General features: G+C 35.6%; 1 protein-coding gene across 4 annotated transcripts in view; it reads right to left on the reverse strand.

The window, feature by feature from the left end:
- The window catches only part of LOC138334810 (G-protein coupled receptor dmsr-1-like), a 147986-nt gene that overhangs the window by 118791 nt on the left and 2370 nt on the right, over positions 1 to 26825 (reverse strand). For 2 of the 4 annotated variants that reach the window (XM_069283566.1, XM_069283562.1), the window contains exons 1-2: positions 21076 to 21232; positions 20400 to 20531 (exon numbers count right to left, since the gene is read on the reverse strand). The gene's annotated coding sequence lies outside the window, so the exon portion shown is untranslated. Of the gene's footprint in view, positions 1 to 1425; positions 1556 to 20399; positions 20532 to 21075; positions 21233 to 26825 lie in introns of those variants that run through there. The other 2 variants (XM_069283563.1, XM_069283564.1) reach the window with 2 other exon arrangements.

Consider the following 26825-nt stretch of genomic DNA (forward strand, 5'->3'; position numbering starts at 1 on the left):
GTGTATCAATATTACGGCACAATAAATCTAGATACACTTCCACACACGGTCACAAACATTAAAATTGATCCAGTTTAGAAGGAGTTATTCTGACAATAGTTTCAACAACAAAAAACCTGTGTATAGCGTGTACCAAACATTAATTCACATCTGTTAATGGTACCTAGCATTCCTACCAAGTTCAAATGAAATTGATGCATTATTTTAGAAATTGTCCAATGTTTCCAAGGCACATACAGACGTAAAGACATACAGACTGCGAAACGGACGGACGGACAGACTAATCAAATCTATTAATTGTAAAAAAATAATAACCTGTTAGTGATCGATATCGGGTTATCTCAGATGAGGGGTAAGATTTTAGACATTATCCCAACCGAGGTGTTACAATACCATAGCTCGAGACTGAGATACGCGATCTCAATCACTAACAGGTTATTATTTTTTTCAAGTACCAAGAAGACATTATAAACCTATTTATAAATGCATTCAGAGTAATATTATCCCGTCTTGACCCTAATGGTTCAAAGCCGATTAATCATTTCATTTGCGCTTCGAATTCATTCATTCCGCGTAAAACTATAGGTAGATTATATAAAAGAAAATATATGATCAGTCGGTACATACTGCATTGAAAATGAAAAACAACCAAATAATGCATGGAAAATGACAGAATGCAAATTATATTATTTACCAATAACATTAATCAATACTATCTATAGCGTATGACCTCAACGATTGGAGAGTATGACGTCACATTCGTGGACTGTTGGTTGAAAGGGGTAAGATTCCGCCAAAAATCACGTGTCGGTAACAGACAGATCAGACGAGATAGAAACTGGGTTTCATGTAAGATTTCCCTGAACTAGTTGCGAGAAAAGCTAGTTTCCGTTACGTGGGATATGAAAAATGATGAGGAATTATCATTATTACTAATTTGTTAATGTCAAGATAACATTTTCTTGGATCAACGTCAAAATATTGGGAGCATTTTTTATACATTATTTTCCAAATTCATTGCTTCAACCATTTGGTGTGGGAGCAGGATGTTAATATCTAAAAGCTTAACGAGTACGGGTACCAATAAAGTCATATTAGCGCAACGTAACATCGCCGATTGGTTTGTTTCAGAAAACTCTCTAGAGTAAATATGACTTTAAAAAGTTTATGAAATAACAAAAATCGTAACCAGCATGTTATAAAATTTTCACCAATAAATTGATGTGTAAAACATGAAGGTGGAATCTAACTACACCCTTACAACAACCTAACAAATACCCCTACTTTGAGCACCATTACCCTTCTGGATTATTATCAGCCAAATTTTCATTAGAATTTCTAACTTCTGGAAAAAAAATATTGGACAAAAAAGCGAAATAGCATAGAATAGCCCTCAAGAAGACAAAGTACCTATTGAACACCTACCTGTATGCATGTACCTTCGTAAAAATATTCTGAGAAGAAATTAAAACCGCACGTGGGGTGTTTGTCCAACTTGGCAGAGTATTCGGAACACTAATCACCAGGAAAATGCGAGTGTCTGCTCAAATGGCACATGTGTGCATTAATGTCAAATACCCGTAAATCATTAAAAGCAATGTCATATAAAATGCATTTCTATACAGCCCAATCACCATACACGCGCTGCTTGTCTACATCTGTTACATCGTGTGCTAGAGATCTAATCAGCAATAGGTAGATAGCAATAAAAAAAACCACATAATTCAATTCACGAAAATATCAAATCAAAAATAAAAATATAAAATTCTTCAATTCGCAAATTGTGCTGGTTGATTGCAATTGCCGGCGCAAGCTGATCTATGCAGAGTGCAATCTTTCAGGTTCCTTTCTTCAATTTTTCACTGAAAACGAAATATTCCCTCAGGCGTACTCTAAAATCTAAGGGCAGCTCGTTTCATCCACTGTCGTCTCTTGTGTGTCGTGTGCCATGTAATCTAATCACCACACATTTTTAAATCGTTTTAGATTCACCAGTGGAATACCATGCAAGCTATATTCTTTTGATTGCAACGTCCACGCATTACATGTACAATTCAGTTCACAATCAGCGATATTCGTAAAAGCAACGGTGTTGATAGAAAATTAAAAATGTCATTTATTGCACACCAAAGGTTAAGTTGAAATTAAATGATAACGTAGCGATGTCTTTACTATTAATGAGTGTTGTGGAAGTTCGAGTTGTGGGGGTGTTTCGATGGCATGCTGAGGTAGCATTTCGACGTTTTATGAACATTTAGATGCATACGACGATGCTTTCTTGCATGACGCAGTCCGTCCTGTACTGTTTGGGCACATGTTGGCTAAAGGAGCCTTACGGAAAACAGTGGTTTCAGTCCTAGTCTATGTGATGTCCATGTCAAATGTATTACGTTCCACTACGCATGTGACCTCGTTAGCTTTGTATCATTATCAAAGTCAATCGGATACTAGATCGACCGCAGAACCTAATGACTTCCCATAGGCAACAATGTTAACGCTTGTCACCGTCCAGGTTAAACATAGTTTTCACGTCCGGTCATTCATCACTAATTTTGAGGAAGTTTATGTCACACAAGTGTGAATAAACATTGTTTAAGAAGTACCATCTTGCAAATCCTTTAGGCGGGGGTTCCATCTTGTGTTGAATTCCGCAGTAATTTTTTCCTTAATATTGTAATCTTGATTATTTCCCGTCTCAAAATCAGATTTAAAGAATTTTAAACTATCTTTACACAATTTACATCTATATACATGCATTATCAAAACCACACATTAATCGCTTAAAACTGATGCATGTTGTATGGATATTAGAGAATCAGTCTGAGAATCAGCAGCCCCCGAAATATTCACCTTTCTAAAAAAAAGTCAAATGACGATTTCCAGAAATCTACTTTAGTTTCTGCGATCCCTCAATACACGAGTGAATATTACCATATGTACTGACCTAATATATACAAGCTGATAAAGCAATCGCTTCACATCAAACACACATGCCATTAATGAGGTATTGTAGATTATCTTCGGTCCGGTAGATTTAACCCTATCATTCCTATATTCAAACAAAATGGATAATTAAAAGTATATTGGGACAAGAGCGGGACATCGATAATCTATTATTTATCTTTCTTCTTTCATTCTTTCAATCTACTACTTTATATATAGTATCTTTGTTAATTCAAATATCGGTATACTTATACGGCTCTGTGACGTATTTAAATATCTTACTAGGTAATGAAACAATCGATCTGAATTGATTGAATAGTAATTCTGAGGAGAATACGATCTTATTGTTTCATTTGTTTGTTTGGTTAAAATTTACCGCAAGTGTCATGTAATGACGGCCTCCCATGTATGTCGTGTGTTGCGTGTATCAGGTGCGGGTGTGATGTTTTGGAGACTGTGGTATGCTCGTGTTGTGTCTTCTTGTATAGTTGAACCGTTGTCCTATTTATTGTGATGTATCACTGAATCATGCCGCTGAAAACACGAAGCAACACACTTTATCCGGTCACATGATACTGACAATCGACTATGGTATGTGTCTGCCAGGGGACAGAACCCAGAACCTTCCTGCTCAACCGAAGGCATAAAGCGAGGTGACGTGGTTTGTTTGTTTGATTAATTAACGTGCTATTAACAGTCAAGGTCATGTAAGGTTTGTCTCCCATGTCTGCAGTGTGTATGTATAATGTGCGGTGCGTGATTTAGGAGACTGTGGTATGGTCGTCTTTACTAAGTATGGCAAGTGAAATATCAATTTAATAAAATTAGAATTTCGCTTCATTACGATGCTATACGCTCGGAGTCAATAGTCGGAGTGTATAGGCATCGGAGTGAAGCGGAATAACAAATCTTATTAGATTAGATTGTTTAAATATGTGATTTTTTCATCATTCCAAAACAAACTGGCATAAATAAAGCGCCGTCATATCAAAAAAACAGTCCTGTGCTATTTTGCTATATATATTGATTTGTGGACTAAAGTATTGCGTAACATGAATAGCTGTCAAGGTGACAGCACATATCGGTTTGATGCATATGTTTATATAAGATACTTAAATTATATCGCAACAATCAGGTTGTATATGCAGCTATCAAAATGACAAAACCTTATTTAATGTATCCGCGGTTTTAAATACTCAACCGTTCTTTAACAGTAATGAATCATGTAATCTATCTGGTAACACGTTTCAGTAACACCCTGATCGTAAACTTTGTTGAAATATTTATATCTAAACTACAATGTAGGATTGTTGATTGAGATGGCGTCGCACGACAGCTGGCAATTTTATAAAGGTTTTCCCAAGTTATATTTAATAATTGACAGATAGGTTTAATTTCGTTTTAATAGTTATCTTTTGTGTTGTTGAATAATGGATTACTCATAAATACGTCATCATCATATTACATAATCTGTCCATTATGTTGTCCATTCGCCCATGCATTATGCATGTCACATTTGTAATATGACCTGGGATTACCTATATTTGATGCGCCTGTATCCATCGTGACGTCAGTAAACAAACAAGAACATGCGTCCACTAAATAGTCTACGACAAATTTTGAAATATAATTCTATGAAACGTTGTTTATTGAAGGTATATGATAAATAGTTTTAATTGTCCATTGCTAGCTTGTTTGTTTAATTATATTAACGTCCTATCAACAACCGGGGTCATGTAAGAACGGCCTCTCATGCGTGTATGACGTGCGTGGTGCGCATTTTAAGAGACTGTGGTATATTCGTGTTATGTCTTCTTGTATAGTGTAACTCTTGACCTTTTCATAGTATTATATCACTAAAGCATGCTGCCGAAGACACCTAGCAACACACCCAACACAGTCACTTTAAACTGACTACGCGTGAACCAGTCGTCCCACTTCCTTAAAGGTAGGTTTCGCCCAAACAAATAAATATTTTTTTGTGAAATGCGATAAACGGAAGAAAAGATGGAAAAACATAATAAAATACCTCAATTTAATTTTTTTATGCGTTTGAGATTGAACAAATGTGTCTTGAATACAAAATTGAAGGAAATCCTTGATTTTATTACGGTGTCCGTCAGACAAAATAATATGCAAATGAAGCTGCGATGGATTGTGTTGTCGAAGTTTCGCGCATGCGCATTGTCACGCACTAAAAGTAAACAAAATGGCTGAACGAAAGTGTGTGAGATAAAAGAAAATATATCTGAATCGGCAAGAAAGTGGAGGAAATTATAATGGATTCGGTAGCGTCCTAGGATATCTATAGGGAATTAAATTCAGAGATGGCATGTACAATAGAAGAAACAGAAGCCACATCTCAAGTGGAACTTGCCCGAATCTGTTGGGACTCGTGTAACGGCATTGCACTAGGTGAGTTAAATTTCAACACATAACGTTATGCCAGCGCACAAACAGCCGCAGACTAACTACATGTATATTTGGTGTACAAAGCTAGCGAGCGCATGTAAGTAACATGAAGTGTTTTAGATTATATGATATGTATAAACAGTCCATCGCACTTCGATTTGTTGTTTTTTTTTTAACTAAACATGCCGTGTCAAGACTGTCACTTCTATCTGACATTTTGTTGCACGCTTCCGTTTGTTGATGCGGCCTCGTTTTGGAAAAAAATACGTCATGTTCTATGTAAAGCTTGACTTCACTCTATTTTTAGAGGAGTATTTTCCTGGTCAAGCTAGGCAACTGACCACCCATATTGTTCGCTGTATGCATTGAAAATGATCTGAAGATTATATCTATGTACAGGATAAATTTCAATTTTGTAGTCTTTATATTTCATTGGGCGAAACCTACCTTTAATTCTGAGCGCTATGCAAGAGGAGAAAATGCCACTTTTTAGAGAAGATTTTGGTGTGTCTTGGCCATAAAAACAGTGATAATAATAAAGCAAATATGAGTTGCTGCTTTAGAATAAGATAAGGAATCATTAAACTCACATATATAAAGGATAACTCGAATAATTTGGCTAATTCTTCATTGTTCGAGATTGAATCGTGTTAATTGCTTTATCGGCAAATTATATTCTTTTTATCAAGGAAACACTTCTTACATTCCAGATTGTGCATTGTGGTAAATTATGTGTTGTCTTTACCGATCATGTCATAAGGCAGGAGGATACTACCTACACCACATAATGCGATACTGAATACATGTATTTGGACCTATAATTATAGTGTCTCTAGACCAGTTTCATGCGTATTAAGTGTCGAGGTGGAAAGGAGGAGTGTCAATTTGGGCCCTTTGGAGGTCATGACCGATAAGCATCATTTTTGTTAACAGATAAATGGAGGTAAGGGCATCATGATATGACATATAATCAAGGTAAGGTTGGAGTCTCTGGTGAGTTATGGCGGGGGGGGATGACAGGAGGAGCAATTTTCCCTTTTGTCCAGTTTTGTTTGAACCAAATGATATTTTTGATTACTTTTTCATAAATAATAGTGACCTAATTTTGTTTGTTTGATTAATTAACGTCCTATCAACAGCTATGGTCATGTAAGGACGGTCTCCCATGTAGGCGGTATGTTGCCTGTATGTTGTGCAAGGTGCATATTTCGGGAGACTGCCGTATATTCATGTTGTATTTTCTTGTATAGTGGAACTGTTGCCCTTTTTATAGTGCTATATCACTGAAGTATGCCGCCAAAGACACCAAGCTACACACCCCACCCGGTCACATTATACTGACAACGGGTTAACCAGTCGTCCCACTCCTGTATGCTGAGCGCTAAGCAGGAGCAGAAACTTCCACTTTTATAGACTTCGGTGTGTCTCAGCCAGGGGACAGAACCCAGAGCCTTTCTCACAGGTTCGAACGCTCAACTCAATGCCAAGGGAGGTATTAGGAAAGATAAAGTCAGTAAGGAAGAAGAGAAAAGATAAGATTCTAAATGTAGTCGCCTTTTACGATCATGCAATAGGGGCAACAGGTACAACTCTAACGTCCTACCTGCAGGGACGACCTAATTTTGCATAATTAACATTTTACAAAACCTAATTTGAGAGGTTACATAGACATATACAATATAACTCCTCTAAATCGAACCCGATTTCCTCATTCATTGAACTGATCGAATGGTCCGATCCGTGTCCCTATATCTCCCTTATTCCTCCAACAGAAAGATATTCCCGTTTCATCAAAATAAACTTTCAATTTTATGTTATCAATATTTTTTCAACTTGATATTGCTATCAAAAAACAATTTAATAAAAGTTCAAAATGCTGCAAATCACGATAATTAAAATGTCATTGACATGCCTTGTTTGTCATAGTTTGAGACCAGACATTTTAACTGTTGATGATCGATCCTGACCAACCTCGGATGAATCGAATACCTTGTATTCCTCGAACTATTGATCTGGTCCTCTGCAGTTCGAGTTACATGGGTTTTACTGTATGTGTGTAGAAAGGGAAAGCCGAATGTCATCCCCAGAAAATTTTAAGTACACTATGGAACGGTTATTATTAATGATGCAATGGTCAGCTATATTAGTACATTGTAAGAACAAGTAATTAGACACAGAAAAGTTGGAAGCAAACTGAGGCAACCATTAACAAATTAACTTGCGATCCAGGCTAATATCTTTTTCGCACAGCAGATATATGTTCGTTGATGCGGTACTTTTAAAACAAATCAATTATAAATGCGATAATTGAATTAGATCCGCGTCAAGATCATGGGACACATTTCATTGAATTTCTCGTTCAGGACCTTGAAAACTCCTGAACGAGAAATTTGAAAAATCGAAGCCTTCCAAATATGTTGATTTCAGTCGTGATTTATGCTAGAGAGATAGTCTAATAAAATTACGAAATTTAAAAACACATCAGTAACAACTCCGCTTCTGCTCCTTCATTCATAGGTAGTCTCTTGTCCTTCGTTTTGTCTAATATAATCTAACTGTTTAAAAAAATGTTTAAAAAATAAAATGCAATTGGCCACAAGCCTATTTTCCCGTATTGTGATGTTTAGCTATCTCATAGTAGCATTTATCACTAACTTGTGTCTTATTAGAATTGAAAACATGTATCAAAATTATCGTCCGTGTTCAATCAGTGCTGTTTACATCTAGGTATTGCATTATTGCATATATTCCTATTAACAATGCATTACTGTCATTCTGGGTTTGGCAAATAACTCTAATAAAGATTTAATGATCTTTGCTCAATCCTATTTTGTTCTCTGTTACAAATTACACTACCAAGGACAGTGATCAATCTGAAAATAAAATGAAATATGATTTAACTTTACACTAACGATCGGCTAATGAAACTCCCAATTGAAATCATACTGGCGGAAACAACACATGATATCCCAAGGCAAGACACATTCTTAGAATTAAAACCCTCGCTGCTGAATAACCTAATTTTAAACCGTTTTAATTACCCCCACTCCTGGGACTGCAAGCTATGGTTACAAAGTAGTTTTAATTTGGGCAGTAATTTCCATTTCTAGGTATGCAACCATAATGATGAATAACTTTGACTGCACTTAAATTGATAATGTCCGTGCTGCGTCTTAAATAATCCAGGAATGCTACTATATAGCATTAAAATATAGAACTAGTAATACAAACGTAAATTGAACGGTTTGAAAATAAATTTGCAACACCTTGTTTATGGAGAACAACAATGCCATGTTGATATATATTTTACACTGCAGGTATGGTGTTAGAATACCTGCTGCTCCTATTGCATGACCGCAAAAGGCGACTGAAATTAGGATATTATCTTTTCTCTTTCTAACGGACTCTCTTTTTCGAACGTCTAGGGAATTTAAGGCCTTCCCTATATTTACAATAGTGGACCTTTTGACCATTTTCATTGCGTATCACTGAAATATACCGCCAAAACGGTGACGTTCGGGACAATTATATTAATGCGGTTAACGTGATAAATGCAGTTATTTGGTATACCCTTTTTTCACATATCTATGATTAAGAAGTTGCACTATTGTACTCTCAAGCGGGTAGGGCATTCGAATTTTACCTTCTATCTCCACGGCATGTTAGCAAAAGACAACCATATTTAAGTTTCGGCCATATAGTTTCTCTTCTTCCTATTTCATTTTTGAACCTTTTAACATTCCTCATAACATATCCTCAATTTTAGCCTTTGATTGGCCCGCCCTTCAATATTCCAACTCGCCCCTCTTTCCTCACAGGGACGTAAGGATGGGGAGGTGTAATGGAAAGGACGTTGTGGACGAGAGCCTCACATGGACGAGCGCTCAACTCAAAGAATGAGGCGGTGTCGATGGAGACAGTAGCAAGAAGGAAGTCTGTCGGGAAGAATAAAATTATCGGACCCTACATTTAGTCGCCTATCACGATTCATAAAAAGCGCTTTTTCAGGTATACGCCAATGGTGCATCATTATTAACACTAAATGTAAATATGTTCAAAAATAGACCGGTTTAGCATTGTATAAACAGGAGATTCTTCACCATGATACATCTGAAATGCATTAAAGGTCAAAGTAATTTCACTTCCATCCATTGTTTAATATGTTATTGTCTGGTTCCTGTGAAGATCCTGTATATGTAGATCCAATAGATGCATGTTCGCAGCTCTAACAGGTCTTTTTTAAGTCGAAAGGTAAATTAAAACGAATGAGTCTGTAGCGACCTTGATGGCAATTTCCACTGGGTATACAATATCGACATTGATCACACGATCCATCATTTATCTACAAGCAAGATAGATTCTCATTAGATCGCTAATTGATCATATCCCAGTCCAAGACAACATGGTCTGATATCGCCTTCCATACAGTTCAGTTTGCCGCGAAATAAATACCGAATACAAATATTTTAGTTGGTATGGTATTTTGAAATATTTTTAAATATACAGAATAAATGTTTTGTTACTTTAGACTTATTCATCATGATTAGACAGATGACACACTCAGACTTTCGAAATTCGAATTATTATTAGCTATTTTCGGTTGAAATCAATAAAGAAATAATCCAGTATCTACAAAAAAAAAATATATAAAGCAATATTCAAGAAAATCGGGCTATAATGGTCATTCTGTTTTCTGCTTTAATCGTAAAAAAAAAACCAATCATATTTGACAATAATCCGGACTGTTTATCATTTTAATATAATTTTGAAGATTCTCTGAGAAATAACCGAGACTTTAATACACTTGTTTATAGTCTGCATACACCATAACAATTGTGATATTAAGCACATACGAGATAAGTACTACGATGTCTCCGACACGTACACTTTGTTCTATGTCGTGAGACATAATCGTATTTTTAATTATCTCAAAGAAATCGGTATTTTAGATAAAATATGAACGTTTTCTCATCATATCATCGTATCAACTCAACATTTCATCGTTTCATTAACATTGTGCATGAGTTATCTCGTATGTTTTAGCCAAAACTATTTTATCCCATGTAAACCTTTTTTTATCAAATAAACGTTTACAATCTGTGCTTTAATCCTTACTTGCCTTTTCTTACCCTGATCTTTTATCCAGATATGAATGCCTGACTTGTAGTTTGGCCCTAAATGACCTTAGTTGTCGATGGGCCGTAAAACTCAAACAAATAAATATTTGGGACATTCAATAGGTATAAATAGTTGTTTGCAACATTGACAGAAAACCAATTTTGATTCGAAAAAGTGTAATGTGTTCAGGTCGTAAATAAGAAAACGCCTGACGACAGCATTACCATCCGACCTGACAGCCCTATCTTCCATGATATGACACTTGGATACAGAACGATCCTACACGCGCCACGGTGTCCACAGAAATTGTGCTGTGGTCTGCACAAGTGACATGCTTTGTAAACTCATACTTTGAATCCCGCAAACGGCAGCATTGAATTTGTCATGAAATCTCGATAGCATGCAAATCGGAAAAAAATACATATGTGTGGTTTGTTATACATGGATGTTGTTATCTTAAACTTGCATTCTATACAATATACAATGTATATTTACCCTGTGATGGTGTAAGTAGTAATGCCGACAAGTAAATTGATGTAGGGCAGTTGGTAGGAAGCCCCCTGCAGATTCTGTCGATCACCTGCTTAATTATTGTGTTGTACACTAATTTCGGGGCAGGGCTTTAATATTTTCTTTCTTTCTTAATTACTTTCTTCTTCCTAACGTCTCTCTTTTATCTATTATGTATGTTAAGACGGAAACTTACACTTTAGAATCAATAATAACACTGTAAAATGTCGAATGAAATTGTAGACCACAACTCCATGGTCTGACCGTATGTACTTATTACACTGCACTTTATCTATAAATATAATAATTTTTGGCGGTACTAAAATTCATTTTCAGCTCCTATTTGTATTTGCGAAATTAAACCTATGCATTGTAAGTATTGTATTTCTCAAAATGTTAGTAAGGCAAGACCAATTGAAACCTAGTTCTTCGGGATTTGCCGCCCCTGAAATGGAAAAGTTAGGTAAAAAGATGAAAAAAAATACCGCCCCTATTTCAGCCGTTCGGAAATCTGAAGAACGAAAGTCCGATTTTTCCCTTCTCGTTTCTTCTGGTTTGTGCTTTAGACACGCTGAATATCACTTGAGCGCTTGAATCGGTAGGAAACCAGTATAAGCGCAAAAGGAAACCAGATTAAGAATAAACGAATGGAAAAATGGCGGGTGTTTATGTTGCAACTGTGAGAACTTTTGACAGAGATGTTGTTGTTCACAGTACCGTAAGACGTTTAATGATTTATTCGATTTTTAAACGCAAATGACAAAAATGTGATCGATGTGGTAGACGTAAACTTACATGTTTCATAGATAATCCAATGCTTAAAATTACGAACCTATTTATTGGCATCAAATTCAAAGTTTATTATTATTATGTTTTTTTATTATTATTACTTCATAGCATGCCAACAACAGTTTTACATGTAATAAATCTCCTTCCAACCTCAGAATGTTTTGCATTATTTTTTTTGTTCTCAAAGATAAAAGCGAGATCACAGAAACTAAAATAAAAATTAATGCAATTGAAATTAATATTATATTCAATCCTTCTATAGTTTTGTATGACTAGTCAAGATTATATTTATACTGTGATTTTTATATTTTTTTTTTTACATTTGATTTTGTGTAACTCTAAAACTTTCCAATTAATACATTTGCATACTTGAACATTCTTTTTTAATGTAAATTTACATGAAAATATTATGTACGTTCATGTACGCAAATGCACACATTTTGTTCTATTGGATGTGGCAAAATTTTACAGGTTCCCAATATTGTAGATCAGCAATATTTATGATTCTCCTACAGTTTTTTAGTAGAGTTCCACCTGGACAAGAAATAAAAAAACCTGTTGATTTACAGTATAAATATATTTGAATTTGTTAATTGATGTTTTGTTTGGGGTTTTTTTCCTTAATGCTAAGACATGGCAGTCAGGTATAATTGTTGTTATTAAAAGTTGAATTTATCATTACATTGGTTTTTGCATTGTTCTCTCTAAATCTTTGCACATGAACTTGTAAAACATTTTTCAGACAACAATTAAGTCTTTCAAACATGTCAATAGCACAGAGACCAAAGACGTTATTTATATCTTTGCTTACGAGTCTCAAAACATACAATGCTACAACCTGCATGTACATAAAACACAAATATAATGGATTTGGCCTTGTGTTTATGTTTGTACATCATATTCTCATTTTTGATACCGCTGGCCCTATTTACTTTGGAAAATGAACCTTAAAACAAAACCCTACCCAACTGGCTCGCCCCCCCCCCCCCCCCCCACCCCCTTGCTCATTTATCAAGAAACTTAAGAAGTTTTTTCTCAACTTATGCATACTATCAGGCGGAGGTTAGTGGTCTCAGGAGGAAATGACAAGGTTTTGTATATCCGTTCGGTATCAAATTGGGTCTATATAGATAACGAATGGAATCCTGGCCAAAACTGGGAATGGATCACTAACCTTCTTTTTCAAATAATTGGAAGCTGTCAGACGAGAAGAACTCTTCCATTTGTAGCAAAATGATCAAAATATATGTACGATTTTTTTTATCTTCTGAAATATGACTTTTACTAGAATCGACTATTTTGTATGATACGATTCCCCTTTAAAAGGCTAGACTGGCTATGATTTAAGTGGGTGGTCTCTGGGGGTTATTAAAAATGATAGATATCGCCAATACCCAGACCTTATGGTCTCATCAATAACATTAGAGGCACAAAGAGTGGTGATTAAGGAACACATACAAAGGCGGACCAGAAAGAGGAACAGCATATAGTTTGAAACCAATCCAAAGGTAATTTTAATTAACTCTTATATAGGTCACAGAAACTAACCACGTGGTAACCATTTATGTGTTACCGTGATTACCCAACACTGGTAAAAGTACAAATCACCTTTCAAGACATGATTGTATCAAAAATCATTACTATAGCGAAATATATCAATACTCGATGAACTATTGGCATTTCTGCATGTCGGCCAATATATTCGACTATATATTACAATATTTCTGTTAGGTTTCATTTTCAAGGCCAATTCGCAACCAAGTGTTCTTTAGACACTTGGGTTATTATCTATCCACTTGGAAGGTAACTTTGTAATACGCAAAGACTGAATATTTAAGTATTTTTCTCTATTATATTTGGCTTTATGAAGTCATAGACAAATTAAATGGAAAAGACGTTATTCATATGGCTGTCTGGTTTTTTTTGGTCTATGATCTCATATACATTTTGTACCACAAACATATTGCGAATAGTGCTTATATTTTAATTTTAATAAATCAGTGAGAAACTACATGTAATTCGGCATTAATACGCGTGTTTTACTTATTTTTACAATAAAACAAATCCAAATAACCTCAAATTTTTAACCAATATAAATAGGTGCAACATTGTAACATATGAAGTTGATTTATAAACCGCTACCCCGAAGACATAGTGTAAGTGCTGTTCCTTCTGATCTTCCGTTTTATGAAACTTAAATGCAACTTGTTCTTGTGTCTTATAATTAGCCTTTCTTAACGTCACTCTTGTCATTGTCACAAATTAGACCTCCTTCAATTTATTTGTTTGTTTGGTTGATTAATTAACGTCCTATTAACAGCTATGGTTATGTAAGGATGGCCTCCCATATATGCGGTGCGTTGCGTGTATGTTGTGCGAGGTGCGTATTTCGGGAGACTGCGGTATATTCATGTTGTGTCTTCTTGTATAGTGGAACAGTTGCCCTTTTTATAGTGCTATATCACTGAAGCATGCCGCCGAATATACCAAGCAACACACCCCACCCGGTCACATTATACTGACAACGGGCGAACAAGTCGTCCCACTCCCTGTATGCTGAGCGCTAAACAGGAGTAGAAACTACTACCTTTATAGACTTTGGTGTGTCTCGGCCAGGGGACAGAACCCAGAGCCTTCCTCACAGGGGCGAACGCTCAACTCAAAGCCAAAAGTGAGGCGGTGCCTAGGGAGGCATTAGGAAGCATAAAGTCAGTTAGGAAGAAGAGAAAAGATAAGATCCTAAATTTAGTCGCCTTTTACGATCATGCAATAGGGGCAGCAGGAACAATTCTAAACGCTCTACCTGCAGGGCCACCTTCAATTGAATCTACGCTTCTATTAAAAATGTAGTATATTCTCCTTTTTAACAGAATGGGAAGGGACGACTGTTTGTCCATTGTCGGTATAATGTTATCAGTTCTATCACAAGGAGACACAACATCTAGTATCCCAATACGCCACTACAATGAATGATATCACGAAATAAAACAAATGTCCTTAATACACAACATGCTCACACAAAGCTTCAGGAGAATGTTCATTTGTCTTGCTTGCAGCAATCTTCACAATTAAACGTTTAGTAGTCAAACATTCTAAATTAAAACAATCGTTTCAACTTTATCAATGTCTTGTCTTAGACTTTCCTTAACTTATTGATACACATTGTTTGTTTGTTTGTTTGATTTATTTACGTCCTATTAACAGCTATGGTCATGTAAGGACGGCCTCCCATGTATGCGGTGTGTTGCGTGTCTGTTGTGCGAGGTGAGTGTACTGGGAGACTGCGGTATGTTCGTGTTGTGTCTTCTTGTATAGTGGAACTTTTGCCCTTTTTATAGTGCTATATCACTGAAGCATGCCGCCGAAGACACCAAGCAACACACTCCACCCGGTCACATTATACTGACAACGGGCGAACCAGTCGTCCCACTCCCTGTATGCTGAACGCTAAGCAGGAGCAGTAACTACCACTTTTATAGACTTTGGTGTGTCTCGGCCAGGGGACAGAACCCAGAGCCTTCCTCAAAGGACCGAACGCTCAACTCAAGGCCAAAAGTGAGGCGGTGCCAAGGAAGGCATTAGGAAAGATAAAGTCAGTTAGGAAGAAGAGAAAAGATAAGATCCTAAATTTAGTCGCCTTTTACGATCATGCAATAGGGGCAGCAGGTACAATTCTTAGACTTTCCTTAACTTATTGATACACATTTTTGGACTAATGTTTCTTATTTTTTATTATATGCAGAACTGTTTGAAAAGTAATAATATCTGACGTTTTTTGTTATTTCACTTCTCAAAGATAATTGATTAATCGAATTACCGTATATCAGTCTAAAAATACATTACAAATATATAGGGAAAAAACAGCAGACTGAACCAAAATAGAAAATAAGCTGCGAGTTAAAAATATCAACAGTTCAATTAATATAACGCTTACTCACTTTAATACATAAAATACAATGTATGTTCATTTCAACATTTTGTTTTCATCTAGGCCCTATCGCAATTTTAGTAATAAATTTATGTTATGTTTACATCACAAGGATTAGTGTAAGAGAACTAAGGATTAACGGTCGCTATAACATGTAATTATTGCTAGCTATGGTTATATTTATTTCCTCTGTCGATATTTTGTTCCACCTATTTATAGAGTAAACCCCAACTGAAATCGATCATGGGTCCACCATCTTCTATACATCTCGGTTATATAACGTATAACTTCCGCTTCCTGTTCTCTTCGATTTAATGGTTTTCTAGTCGTATGCTATTCCGTAAAGGACAGTCGAAGGATTATTTTGTTAACATGCCATATTGCCCTATATATCATTTAATAAAGGTATTTTTTCACACCTGGGTCTCATAGTTCTGAAAATGATTTTCCATCTCAATGTTTCTAGAACACGATAATGACATCGTCACCTTGCTTGTATAACTGATGTGAACAAATGTACATGAGTTGGATGTGATGCAAAGTTGACAATGCTTGTACTTTTGTGACTGTGGGAAACAATGACATCGCTGTCATATGCATGAAACATGGCGTATTTCTGCCTGAAGTGGCCACGCTATTGATTAGGTCAAAACTCAAGATTCAACTAGAACCTACAATGACGGACGAAGATCAATCCCTTCCGACCTTCTACTGTGAAGTCCGTCGACAATTTTACAAGACTGTACCTACAGGTCATTCCGGTGTCAGTCTGTCCGACACTACATTGTGCTACTAATTACGACATGAATACTTCTTTGCTAACGGGGCTAGAATAGAACATACATGTACAGCATAGACAACATCAATGACAGCCTAATGGATCCTGTTAAGAAGAATATTATATTTAGCATTTCATAGAGCCATTGCGATAGTTATATAGATATGATAAAGCAATCAATTGCAGTTGTCTACTGTGTAGCATACTAATTAAGTTTTATTTGTTTTCATACTAAATCCAACTCTCTGACTGGCATTATCTTTTTCTCCATATTCTATGAAGAAAAAATCCGACGTAATCATGACGTCACAATAGAGACTCGACGTTGCGTATCGATATAGAAAAAAATAATCCATTGAAAAATCAATGAAATCGCACATTTAAACGTGTTTTATGTTATCAAGTAGTCGGAGAAATAGATTATAAGCATTATGTAACTATTTTTAACTTCATCGGGTTATGATATAAATTTTGTTTGCAAACTTTTGTGAGAATCCGAAAACAAAATTTCCTTCATAAACCAATAAAGTTAAAAAAAAAACAGTAACATCAACGATTAAATAAACTATAAATATAAAATGGAGAATGCCCATATGCGGTATTGTATGTTAATTTCGCTGAAGTTTTGTTTTCGCTATATTGATAGTGATCCATCCAGTAAATAGAAAAGCCACTGGAATGCTTTTTTCTGCCTTCACTTTTTCTTGTATTCTGTATGCTTGAATTCACATTCCGTTTTATTGTAGTGACCAAGCAGCCATATTTTTAACTTCAGCTCAAAAGGTTACTGAAAAGATGTATCGTAATGAATCTGCTAAAACCCTATTTTATGAGGTCACAAATTATTGTTTTACTGTATGATTGGGATAATTTTGTTTGTTTGTTTGTTTGTTTGATTAATTAACGTCCTATTAACAGCTATGGTCATGTAAGGACGGCCTCCCATGTATGCGGTGTGTTGCGTGTATGTTGTGCGAGGTGCGTGTTTCGGGAGACTGCGATATATTCGTGTAGTGTCTTCTTGTATAGTGGAACTTTTGCCCTTTTTATAGTGCTATATCACTGGAGCATGCCGCCGAAGACACCAAGAAACACACCCCACCCGGTCACATTATACTAACAACGGGCGAACCAGTCGTCCCACTCCCTTTTTGCTGAGCGCTAAGCAGGAGCAGAAACTACCACTTTTATAGACTTTGGTGTGTCTCGGCCAAGGGACAGAACCCAGAGCCTACCTCACAGGGGCGAACGCTCAACTAAAGGCCAAAGGTGAGGCGGTGCCAAGGGAGGCATTAGGAAGGATGAAGTCAATTAGGAAGAAGAGAAAAGATAAGATCCTAAATTTAGTCGCCTTTTATGATCATGCAATAGGGGCAGCAGGTACAATTCTAACGCCCTACCTACAGGGCTGTGGGATAATTTATACATAGATATATATAAACTGTAAGTACAAATTGATGTTATATTGGTTAGAGCTATCGATATTGATATTATCGCATTTTCCTTCCGCCTGCATCTGATGTCGCTGTAAGCATCAATGAAATAAGCATTCGGAAATGAAAGTTATCAGTAAACAAAATAACGTCTGATAAGAATATGACCAGTCTAGTCTCATGTCATGGAAGTAAAGGAGCAGATACAAACACATCTATAGTCTAGGATGTGTTTCGGTTAGGGGATCGAACCAGAGACTTAATAACTGGGATGAACGCTCTTGGTTCTGCAGTCTCTCAAAACACTCCCACATATTGCATACACGGAAGGCATACCTTAAATGACCCATAACAAAGGCGGTATCAAGGAAGAGGTTACGAAGAAAAAAGGAGCTAGGAAAGAGTGGAAGGATAATATCCCAAATTCAGTCGCCTTTACGACGCCCTACCTGCAAGTCAGCAACACAATAGTTTACACAGCAATTGTAATATACATATAGTTAGCTTCATATAATACATGCTAGTGATCGATCTAATGAAACAAAGTGATATATTGACTATCAATCAAGCGGACTTGCTCGTGGCATTAACCGGTTCAAGATAAAATGTTTTGTATACTATGTTCGATATTAAAAACTAAAGGTCCATATGATAGAAGTCTAAGAGCTCAAAGGTCATTTAACTATAAAGCCGCATTAACGTAGCGCCGAAGAGCATTAGGATGCAATAAGATTAAAAAGATAGGTCTTTACCAGCATTACCCTTCGTATACAGATAGCCGATGGTCAGTAGGCATTGATTTATAAGAACAGAAATATTTTCATGTTAGCGATATTTCATTCGATATGCATATATGTATATAAAAGTCGGTCCCGACTGAGCATCATTCGCCCACACACCAGAACAACGTGGAACCTACATTGGTATCGATTAAGATAAATTGGTGTAATTATGGTTGTTTCCTAAACTCGAAGATTTCTGGATGATTAACAAGGAAATTTTATCAGCGTCATCTACTTATCAGTCTCCTTGCAATATTCAGGGCATCGCGTTATTAAGTTAGCCTGATTAGTGATTGTCGGGATATTCCGTCCGAGAGACACCGGTATGGTGTACTTAGGAATTTGTCTGGTGTCCTGGTGAGTGGACGCGTTAAGAAATAAGCATTTCGTGTCAATGGCCATTCCGTTCTTCAGGTCAAGGTCAGATTACTAGAATGGTCCACGCTATTACCAATTAAAGGATACCGCCATAGTTAGGTTCTAAGAGACACTTTATCATCACTATATTTGTATATATATTATAATCCGTTATAGTTTCGCTAAATGCTTTAAGCAAACATAATTGGTCAAATAAGCCAATGGTAGAAACATTTACACTAATTTCAGGTACATACTTGTTTTCTAGCTTATGTGCATCATGATCTAACCTTTCTGATAAAAGATATTAAAAATTGATTTGAATATGTAAGTTATATGAAGGACACTTTTTAGGAAAAAGGCGGAGATGTACTCATTTAATGAACACCACTAACGGCGTCATACAACAGGTTATGGCCAAATCGTTAAATTTGGAAATACATGTATAAACGAAAAGTCTTGTGTTGTGCATTTTATCAGAATAATCGTCAACTAATGGCATAGTTTTGGTCACTCAACTAGTTGGTTATTATATCCCCGGTAAAAAATCTTTCAGATGCTACAATTTGTAATATATGTTTATAAACGCCTTGACTATAGTATATCGGTTTATTTACGGCCTCCAATTACATGTATAAATAACCTCTCAAATGTATTCGTATAATGTATTGGTAGAGAAGGGGGAATAGGCAGTAGCCTGAAGTTAGACGTCATAATGAGAAACACGGTTAACTGATGGCCTATTAAAACACACTCATAATATTAACTAATGTTTTCTAATATAACACTACCTAGTGCTAGACCATTGCCAAAATGACAACTCTGTATCCCTATGAATACAAAGCTACAGTTTGTATAGAAAACGTCAGTTTTGTCAATTTCGAGCAAAATTATAGAAATATATGAATACCTACTTTGTGGAAACTACTTTAATACTTCAGATAACAATCGTTGTCCCTTATCATCAGAAGTCAGTTATAAACAACAAATAAACATTTTATAGCATTTTATAGAAACAACTGTATGAATGTATACCATACCCATGTGTAGGCATTCTTTTAGACGCAAAATCTGCTTTTGTAATTTCATCACAAGAGTCGTTATTTAGAAATAAATTTGACTGTATTGCGTTCTTTTCACAAAGATTAATCTAGATTTCGAAGACGCCAAACGATTGGCTCAGTTGATTAAAAGTACTGTAAATGGTTCGTAATATATTTCGGAGACGACTCCAAGGCATAACAAATTGAATAAAAAGCAGACGTAATTTTAACAGAAAACCCGTAGACACATTAAACCAGCGATTGGCTTTGCGATGTAACACATTGTATAATTCATTAGGTACTTACCATGTATGTGATGGCATTCAGAGTCCCACGTGTGGACGTGTCTGTGTCCTAAGAACGCCACTGAAAGCTCCCACGTGCATTCGGACATCAGTCATGAGCTCCGGGAGCATGCAGAGCCATCTCTAGTTTATCCTGAAAAGATTGCCGGAGACTTTCTATTATTATTCTGTTCAATAGTTGGCCTGAAGATGAGACACTATCTAGAACACTTGTTACATAATACACAGTACAAGTTTTATGGTATCTGTGCAGTTACTTTTGTCAGACGAAGACGCAGTTATTGCAGCTAACCATTAATTTTTATGACTTGCTTATCACGAAACACTCTGATTTATATTAAGATGTTCATTTCAAATGGAACTAATCGACGGGACTTGTCATACATTTCTAAATGCAGATAACAAAATAAACCATTTAAGTCATAAAATAAAACAAACAACCAAATCTGTAAAGTAATAGCAGCCAATAGCTGTATAACATATTATCTGTCTTATTAAACATGTTTTGTCTGGATAAGAAGTGCGGAAACAAATAAGAATTAATCCATCAAACAATTTATCCAGCGGTAGCGCAAAGCAAGACATTTTATACAATGGAAGTTAAATGTCCCAGTCAGCGAGCAATAATTTCTGTAGTAGTTGTAAGAAGGAGTTCGTGTCGACATCATAATACCTACAACAGGGTCAGGTATTCTCTGGGGAAGAAAACAATTACAGTATGCCATTCCTCCTTGACATGATGCGGTGCTTATACATTTGTTTCAAAGCACAATTACGGTGGTGATCTCGGTGTAACCAATGGAGACCTGTAAGACGCTCATCCTTGGCCGGGTCTTTCTCCCACACACTGATGATAAGTGACTTGAAAGATTATAGTCTCTATTGATCCTCGGTATTGCTTCGTCACCCATTGTTTATGGGAACCATACAGAAGTTGAAGCAACAGGCAAATTTACGTATCAATAGATTCAACATTACAGATAACATTAAAACTATAGCTTTTTATGAGAAGACATTTACATTTCTTAACCTGTAAATTGTCCTTGTATACAAGGCTTTCACCTTCGACTTACTTTAATTCCGTGACAATATTACAGTATATGTTTATCTTTATATCCGAATCCAGAATACGCCTACATATAATTCTTGTTGACTGTAAGATACATTTGTCAGGATATCTGTGATGACATTGCAAAGAAAGAAATAAATGCCCGCGACACCTGAATTTATATTTTTGATTCAATACACAATTGAGACACGAGGGAGGACCGGATCGATGGGGCGGTCAGAGATAAGTCATGTTGGTTCTCTGTCCTAGCATAGCGCATCCGTATCAATCACGGCCAGATTCTGATTACTCGGGGCTGCCCAGCTCTGTGCTAAAGAGGCGGGGTGGCGGAGGGGTCAACTCGATAAAAAAACAGTATGGTCAACTTAAGTCATAAATAAGCGCTTAATCTTACTTAGTTAATAGTGTATAATTACAGATACTGACATACTTCAAATAATTGAATTGAAACGATATTTTAAATTGGGTATAATATAAATATATAATATCTCAGTTTGACATTAATCAATCTATGATACATGTATATGGCATATAATATCAGAAACATACGATCGGCAGATGTACCTCTGTGTGTTTTTAAATATACTCTTAATACTTTGATATAGGATGATAACTTGAATACAATAGTTCAGTCATTTTCAGATGGTTTGAGTACGATGGGTCATTTTAATACTTTCAAAAGTCACATTAAATCATATCAATCGGTACTATTATGATATAATGTTCAGACTTTGTATAAATGTGTCTGATAATATATATGTATTACTTGACTGTTTAGAAAGTATCCTAAACACATTTCTTGAAAATTGCGTTTATATGATATCACACATAAGGTATAAAAATTAAAAACAATTCTTGTCTTATATAAAAATGTAACACAAAAAATAATACTTTATTTTTCTTTTGTGCATGCGCAATCATTAGTTCATGCCATATAGGACATATAATGCCACGGATTTTTCTCGCATTGCAATTTATCATTTTTGATATTTTTATATTGATGTAAAAGTTCAAACTGTTCAATGGTGATAATTGTGTAAAGTGAGAAACTTTTGTAACTGAATAAAAGTACTTAATCGTCGGCTCCTGTTTTTGATAGAGAAAATATACCGGTTGTCATTGGTGGAGCATCTTTATGGACGGCCTCATATATATGTCGGGTTGTGTGTGTTGGGTAGACTCCATACCATGGTGTCAAACTCACAACTGAAACTGGCATAGTTTTATGTCCTGGTAAAACACAATCATTGACTCTAAAATCATACGTAGTCTCAGATATACATCTCTTTACTTTTACATTTATAACTAAATATTGCAAATTAATATGCATATATAATCCATGGCATTTACAATTTCTTCATGTACTCAGTCCCTTGCTTCCGTAACTTATCGTTCAGCCAATCAGAAGCGCCGTTACAAATGACGATGACTTTTTAAGTTAATCAATTCTCGCACGATATACTATACGAGTCTAAGGAGGCACGACACTAATATACTGCAGCCTCCCATTCCATAGAAATACACACACGCAACAAAATGCATACAGGAACACTGTTGATAATTAATCCTACCTGATGATTGGACTTTAAGCCAAATCAACCAACATACCTTGCACGATCATATCAATTATTACAGCTATCTTACACAGTTCATCACCACATCTTCTTGGTTAGAATATTCACTGCATGTTTGTCGTCAATATCATCATTGTCATCAATGAAGGAACTTGTTAGGTCATTCATATGTGTGGCGCTTATGATAAAAGGCAACAGCTGTACTCGTACAATATAACTACAGATAACAGCATTTATATAAAGAAATCAGGCTGTTTATAAATCAATCATATTACTTAAAACATTTATATGTAAATATGTGATATATGATCTAAACAGACTATATCGATTTATCGTTTTAGTATGTTGATGTAAGATACACACTGAATGTTCATTGTCTAAAGATGGTCATGGACAATATATTTGAGTCAGTGTTGTTTGCCATTACCTATACCAAAGCTCAATCGATATGCATTAACATTGCAATAGGTGGATATTGCTTGGTAGTGCATCGAATATAATTATCAATTTTTATACAGGAAAAGAAATAAAAAAATCATTTATTTGCTACAATGCAAATAATACGAGAATAAATGGTGATGGAACGTATTTGTTAATTACTTAATTCGACATAATAAAATAAATTTCTAAAAGCATAACATGAATTCGTATGTGGAACGGTACAGATGTAAGTGTTGTCTAGAAAAGCATAACATGAATATCGCACCGACATAATTTGTACGGATAATGACGGGACCGGACAGGGAGAGAAACAAATGTTAAAGTTAACGACGTTTACCTTGTACCTCCTCCCAAAGTTCAACTATAAAAGAAGAACATGAATATACCACAGTCTCCCAAAACCCATACCCGCAACAATCGCATGCATTTGGAGACTGTCCTAACATTACCCTGGCTGTTAATAGGACGTTAATTTAATCAAACAAACAAACCTCCTCTCACACTACCAAAGAAAAGGAACTACAAGTTTTATAGAACGTGATGTGTCTCAACTAGGTAGAAGAATCGGATACACTCGTATCTTTCCTCCTCACGAGTGCGAAATCGCAAGTCAAGACCGAGCGCAAATGAGACGATGTCAATCGAAACGTAAGGTAAAAAAAGTGATAGGTGGAGTCATATAGCTGATAACCAAGTAACTGATTAAAGAAAACGAACGTCTGTTAAAAATAGAAAAACATAAGATCCGTTACGATCATGTCATGCATCAGGTACATTTTGTATGCGTATGCCAAATAATTAACGTTTATAATTTGGTTTAGATGTATTGTCTTCTTTACAACATTCCTTGGTCTTCTTTACAACATCCCTTAGTCTTCTTTACAACATCCCTTAGTCTTCTTTACAATATTCCTTAGTCTTCTTTACAACATTCCTTAGTCTTCTTTACAACATTCCTTAGTCTTCTTTACAACATTCCTTAGTTTCTTAGTCTTCTTTACAACATTCCTTAGTCTTCTTTACAACATTCCTTTCCTTACAACATTCCTTAGTCTTCTTTACAAATTCCTTAGTCTTCTTTACAACATTCCTTAGTCTTCTTTACAACTATTCTTACTTTAAACATTCCTTAGTCTTCTTTACAACATTCCTTAGTCTTCTTTACAATATTCCTTAGTCTTCTTTACAACATTCCTTAGTCTTCTTTACAACATTCCTTAGTCTCTTTACAAATTCCTTAGTCTTCTTTACATTATATTCCTTAGTCTTCTTTACATATTCTTACACCTTAGTCTTCTTTACAAATTCCTTAGTCTTCTTTACTTTAGTTTCAACATTCCTTAGTCTTCTTTACAACATTCCTTAGTCTTCTTTACAACATTCCTTAGTCTTCTTTACAACATTCCTTAGTCTTCTTTACAATATTCCTTAGTCTTCTTTACAATATTCTTTAGTCTTCTTTACAATATTCCTTAATGCTGTCTTCTAAATAGTCTTTCATCTTTTGCATTATATTTAGGTGTGTATCACAGCGGGACAGAATGGCTGTCTTCGCAGGATATTTGCAATATATTTTGGCGTTGACGTTCTTTGAATATATATTGTTGTAGTTATATGATAAAAAGTATTTTTAATTTATGTTCATTTCATAAAAGATTTTACGAAATCTTTTCGAAGTTTTACTGTTTGCTCACCAAGGCTCACAAAAACCTCTTAAACTCATTTCATAAAAAAAAAGAAAAATCATCCGAAGCGCCTCCATGTAACAATTGCAAATATAGTTATCCGGCGGAAGCATTATTACTAGGTCAATTATCGAAAACCTTAGTTTTTGACTACAGTAGCATCATCTGACAACGGTCAGCAAGTGGAAAGTTTCCGATAAACCGATCTTTTTATGCTCAAATGTGTTGGTGTCGTCTATTTTCTATAAGCCATTTGTAGGTAAATGATTACTTGACAAGATCAAAGTAATTGAAGCGTGACATTTTGATTGCATAGAATGGCAACAACTGTACGACCACTGTGTTAGCCTGGCTCTAGGGTATCAGGGCTAGCGTGGTACATGTAATCTTACGAGGCTTAGGACAAACAGTCCTTATCGATCTGGGGAGAATAATTATACATGTCCCTCCCGGGGGATTCCCAGATTGTCCAGCAAACCACAACTAACACATGTTAAATCACACAGTTTATGGCGCTCACAAAACACAAGCTATAAATAAACATATCAACCTTCATAGGATTACATAAAACCTCGATTCTGGTTATTACGATGTCATTATTTACAGTGGTTGCACTCAAGAGGTTGTGAAATTATTGAATTTCTTAACGCTAATACTGTGTTAGCATTGGGGCAAGGAAATGTCGAAGGTTGGTCTAGAGTACGTGTGAGTGATCCGTATAGTACACGACATCTTTGGAAACAAGAAGACAATTTAACCAAATGCCAGCAAAAAATGCGAGGTGGTTCAATGAACGATTTCAAAATGTGAATTGACAAAGCAACTTTGTACCAAGAATTCTAAAAATTAAAAGGTCAGCAAGATGAGAGACGGTTCATAAATAATGACATGTAATATATTAAAAGTTTCTCCTCTCGTTTAAGGTTCAATGAAACTGTTTTGTGGCTTGCTGTGGTTATAAAGAAAAGAGATTTACACGAGGAGTCAAAGATGAGTATAAAACGGATGCTTCCGATTTTTACATTTTTCCGAAATAAATATTAAATGAAATATTTTGCAGACTGTTATTATTCAGATCAATAGTCGATGATATATTCAGTGCAGTGTGGTCATCTGTCATACATTAATTAACTAGTTGGTTGATTGGTTGCCGAACGTCTCAATAACAACCACCCCTGTGTCATATGTTTGATGGAGTGTATCATATTTGTTGAGTTTTCTTTTCCAATGATATTTTGTGAGACGAAACATAATTTTTTAATGAACACTACAAACTATTTTAACACATATCTACAAGTATCTTGCGAATACAGACGAAGGCGTCATTCATTCTCGACATATTTGAATCCTGACGTCACATCAATGATCATAAAAGTATCCCTGTCCTGCATAGCTAATGACTATTGTTCCAGATCGCATTACACTGATAAGCTATGGGAATTTAATGGGCTAAAAGACTGATTGTGTGACAAATGTCCAGCTCACCTTAACTTTTTATCAGCTTATAAACTATTTATACTTACATATGCATCTCTTATATATGTAATCAAGTACTAAATATCAAAATACTTTACACTTAAGATGTTTGATCAAACGAATACGAATGTAGTTGTATAAAAATCACCCAAACGTAATGGCTTAGCTAAATACTGTATAAG

Source organism: Argopecten irradians, chromosome 11 (genome assembly GCF_041381155.1).
Source record: "Argopecten irradians isolate NY chromosome 11, Ai_NY, whole genome shotgun sequence".
Classification (NCBI taxonomy): domain Eukaryota; kingdom Metazoa; phylum Mollusca; class Bivalvia; order Pectinida; family Pectinidae; genus Argopecten; species Argopecten irradians.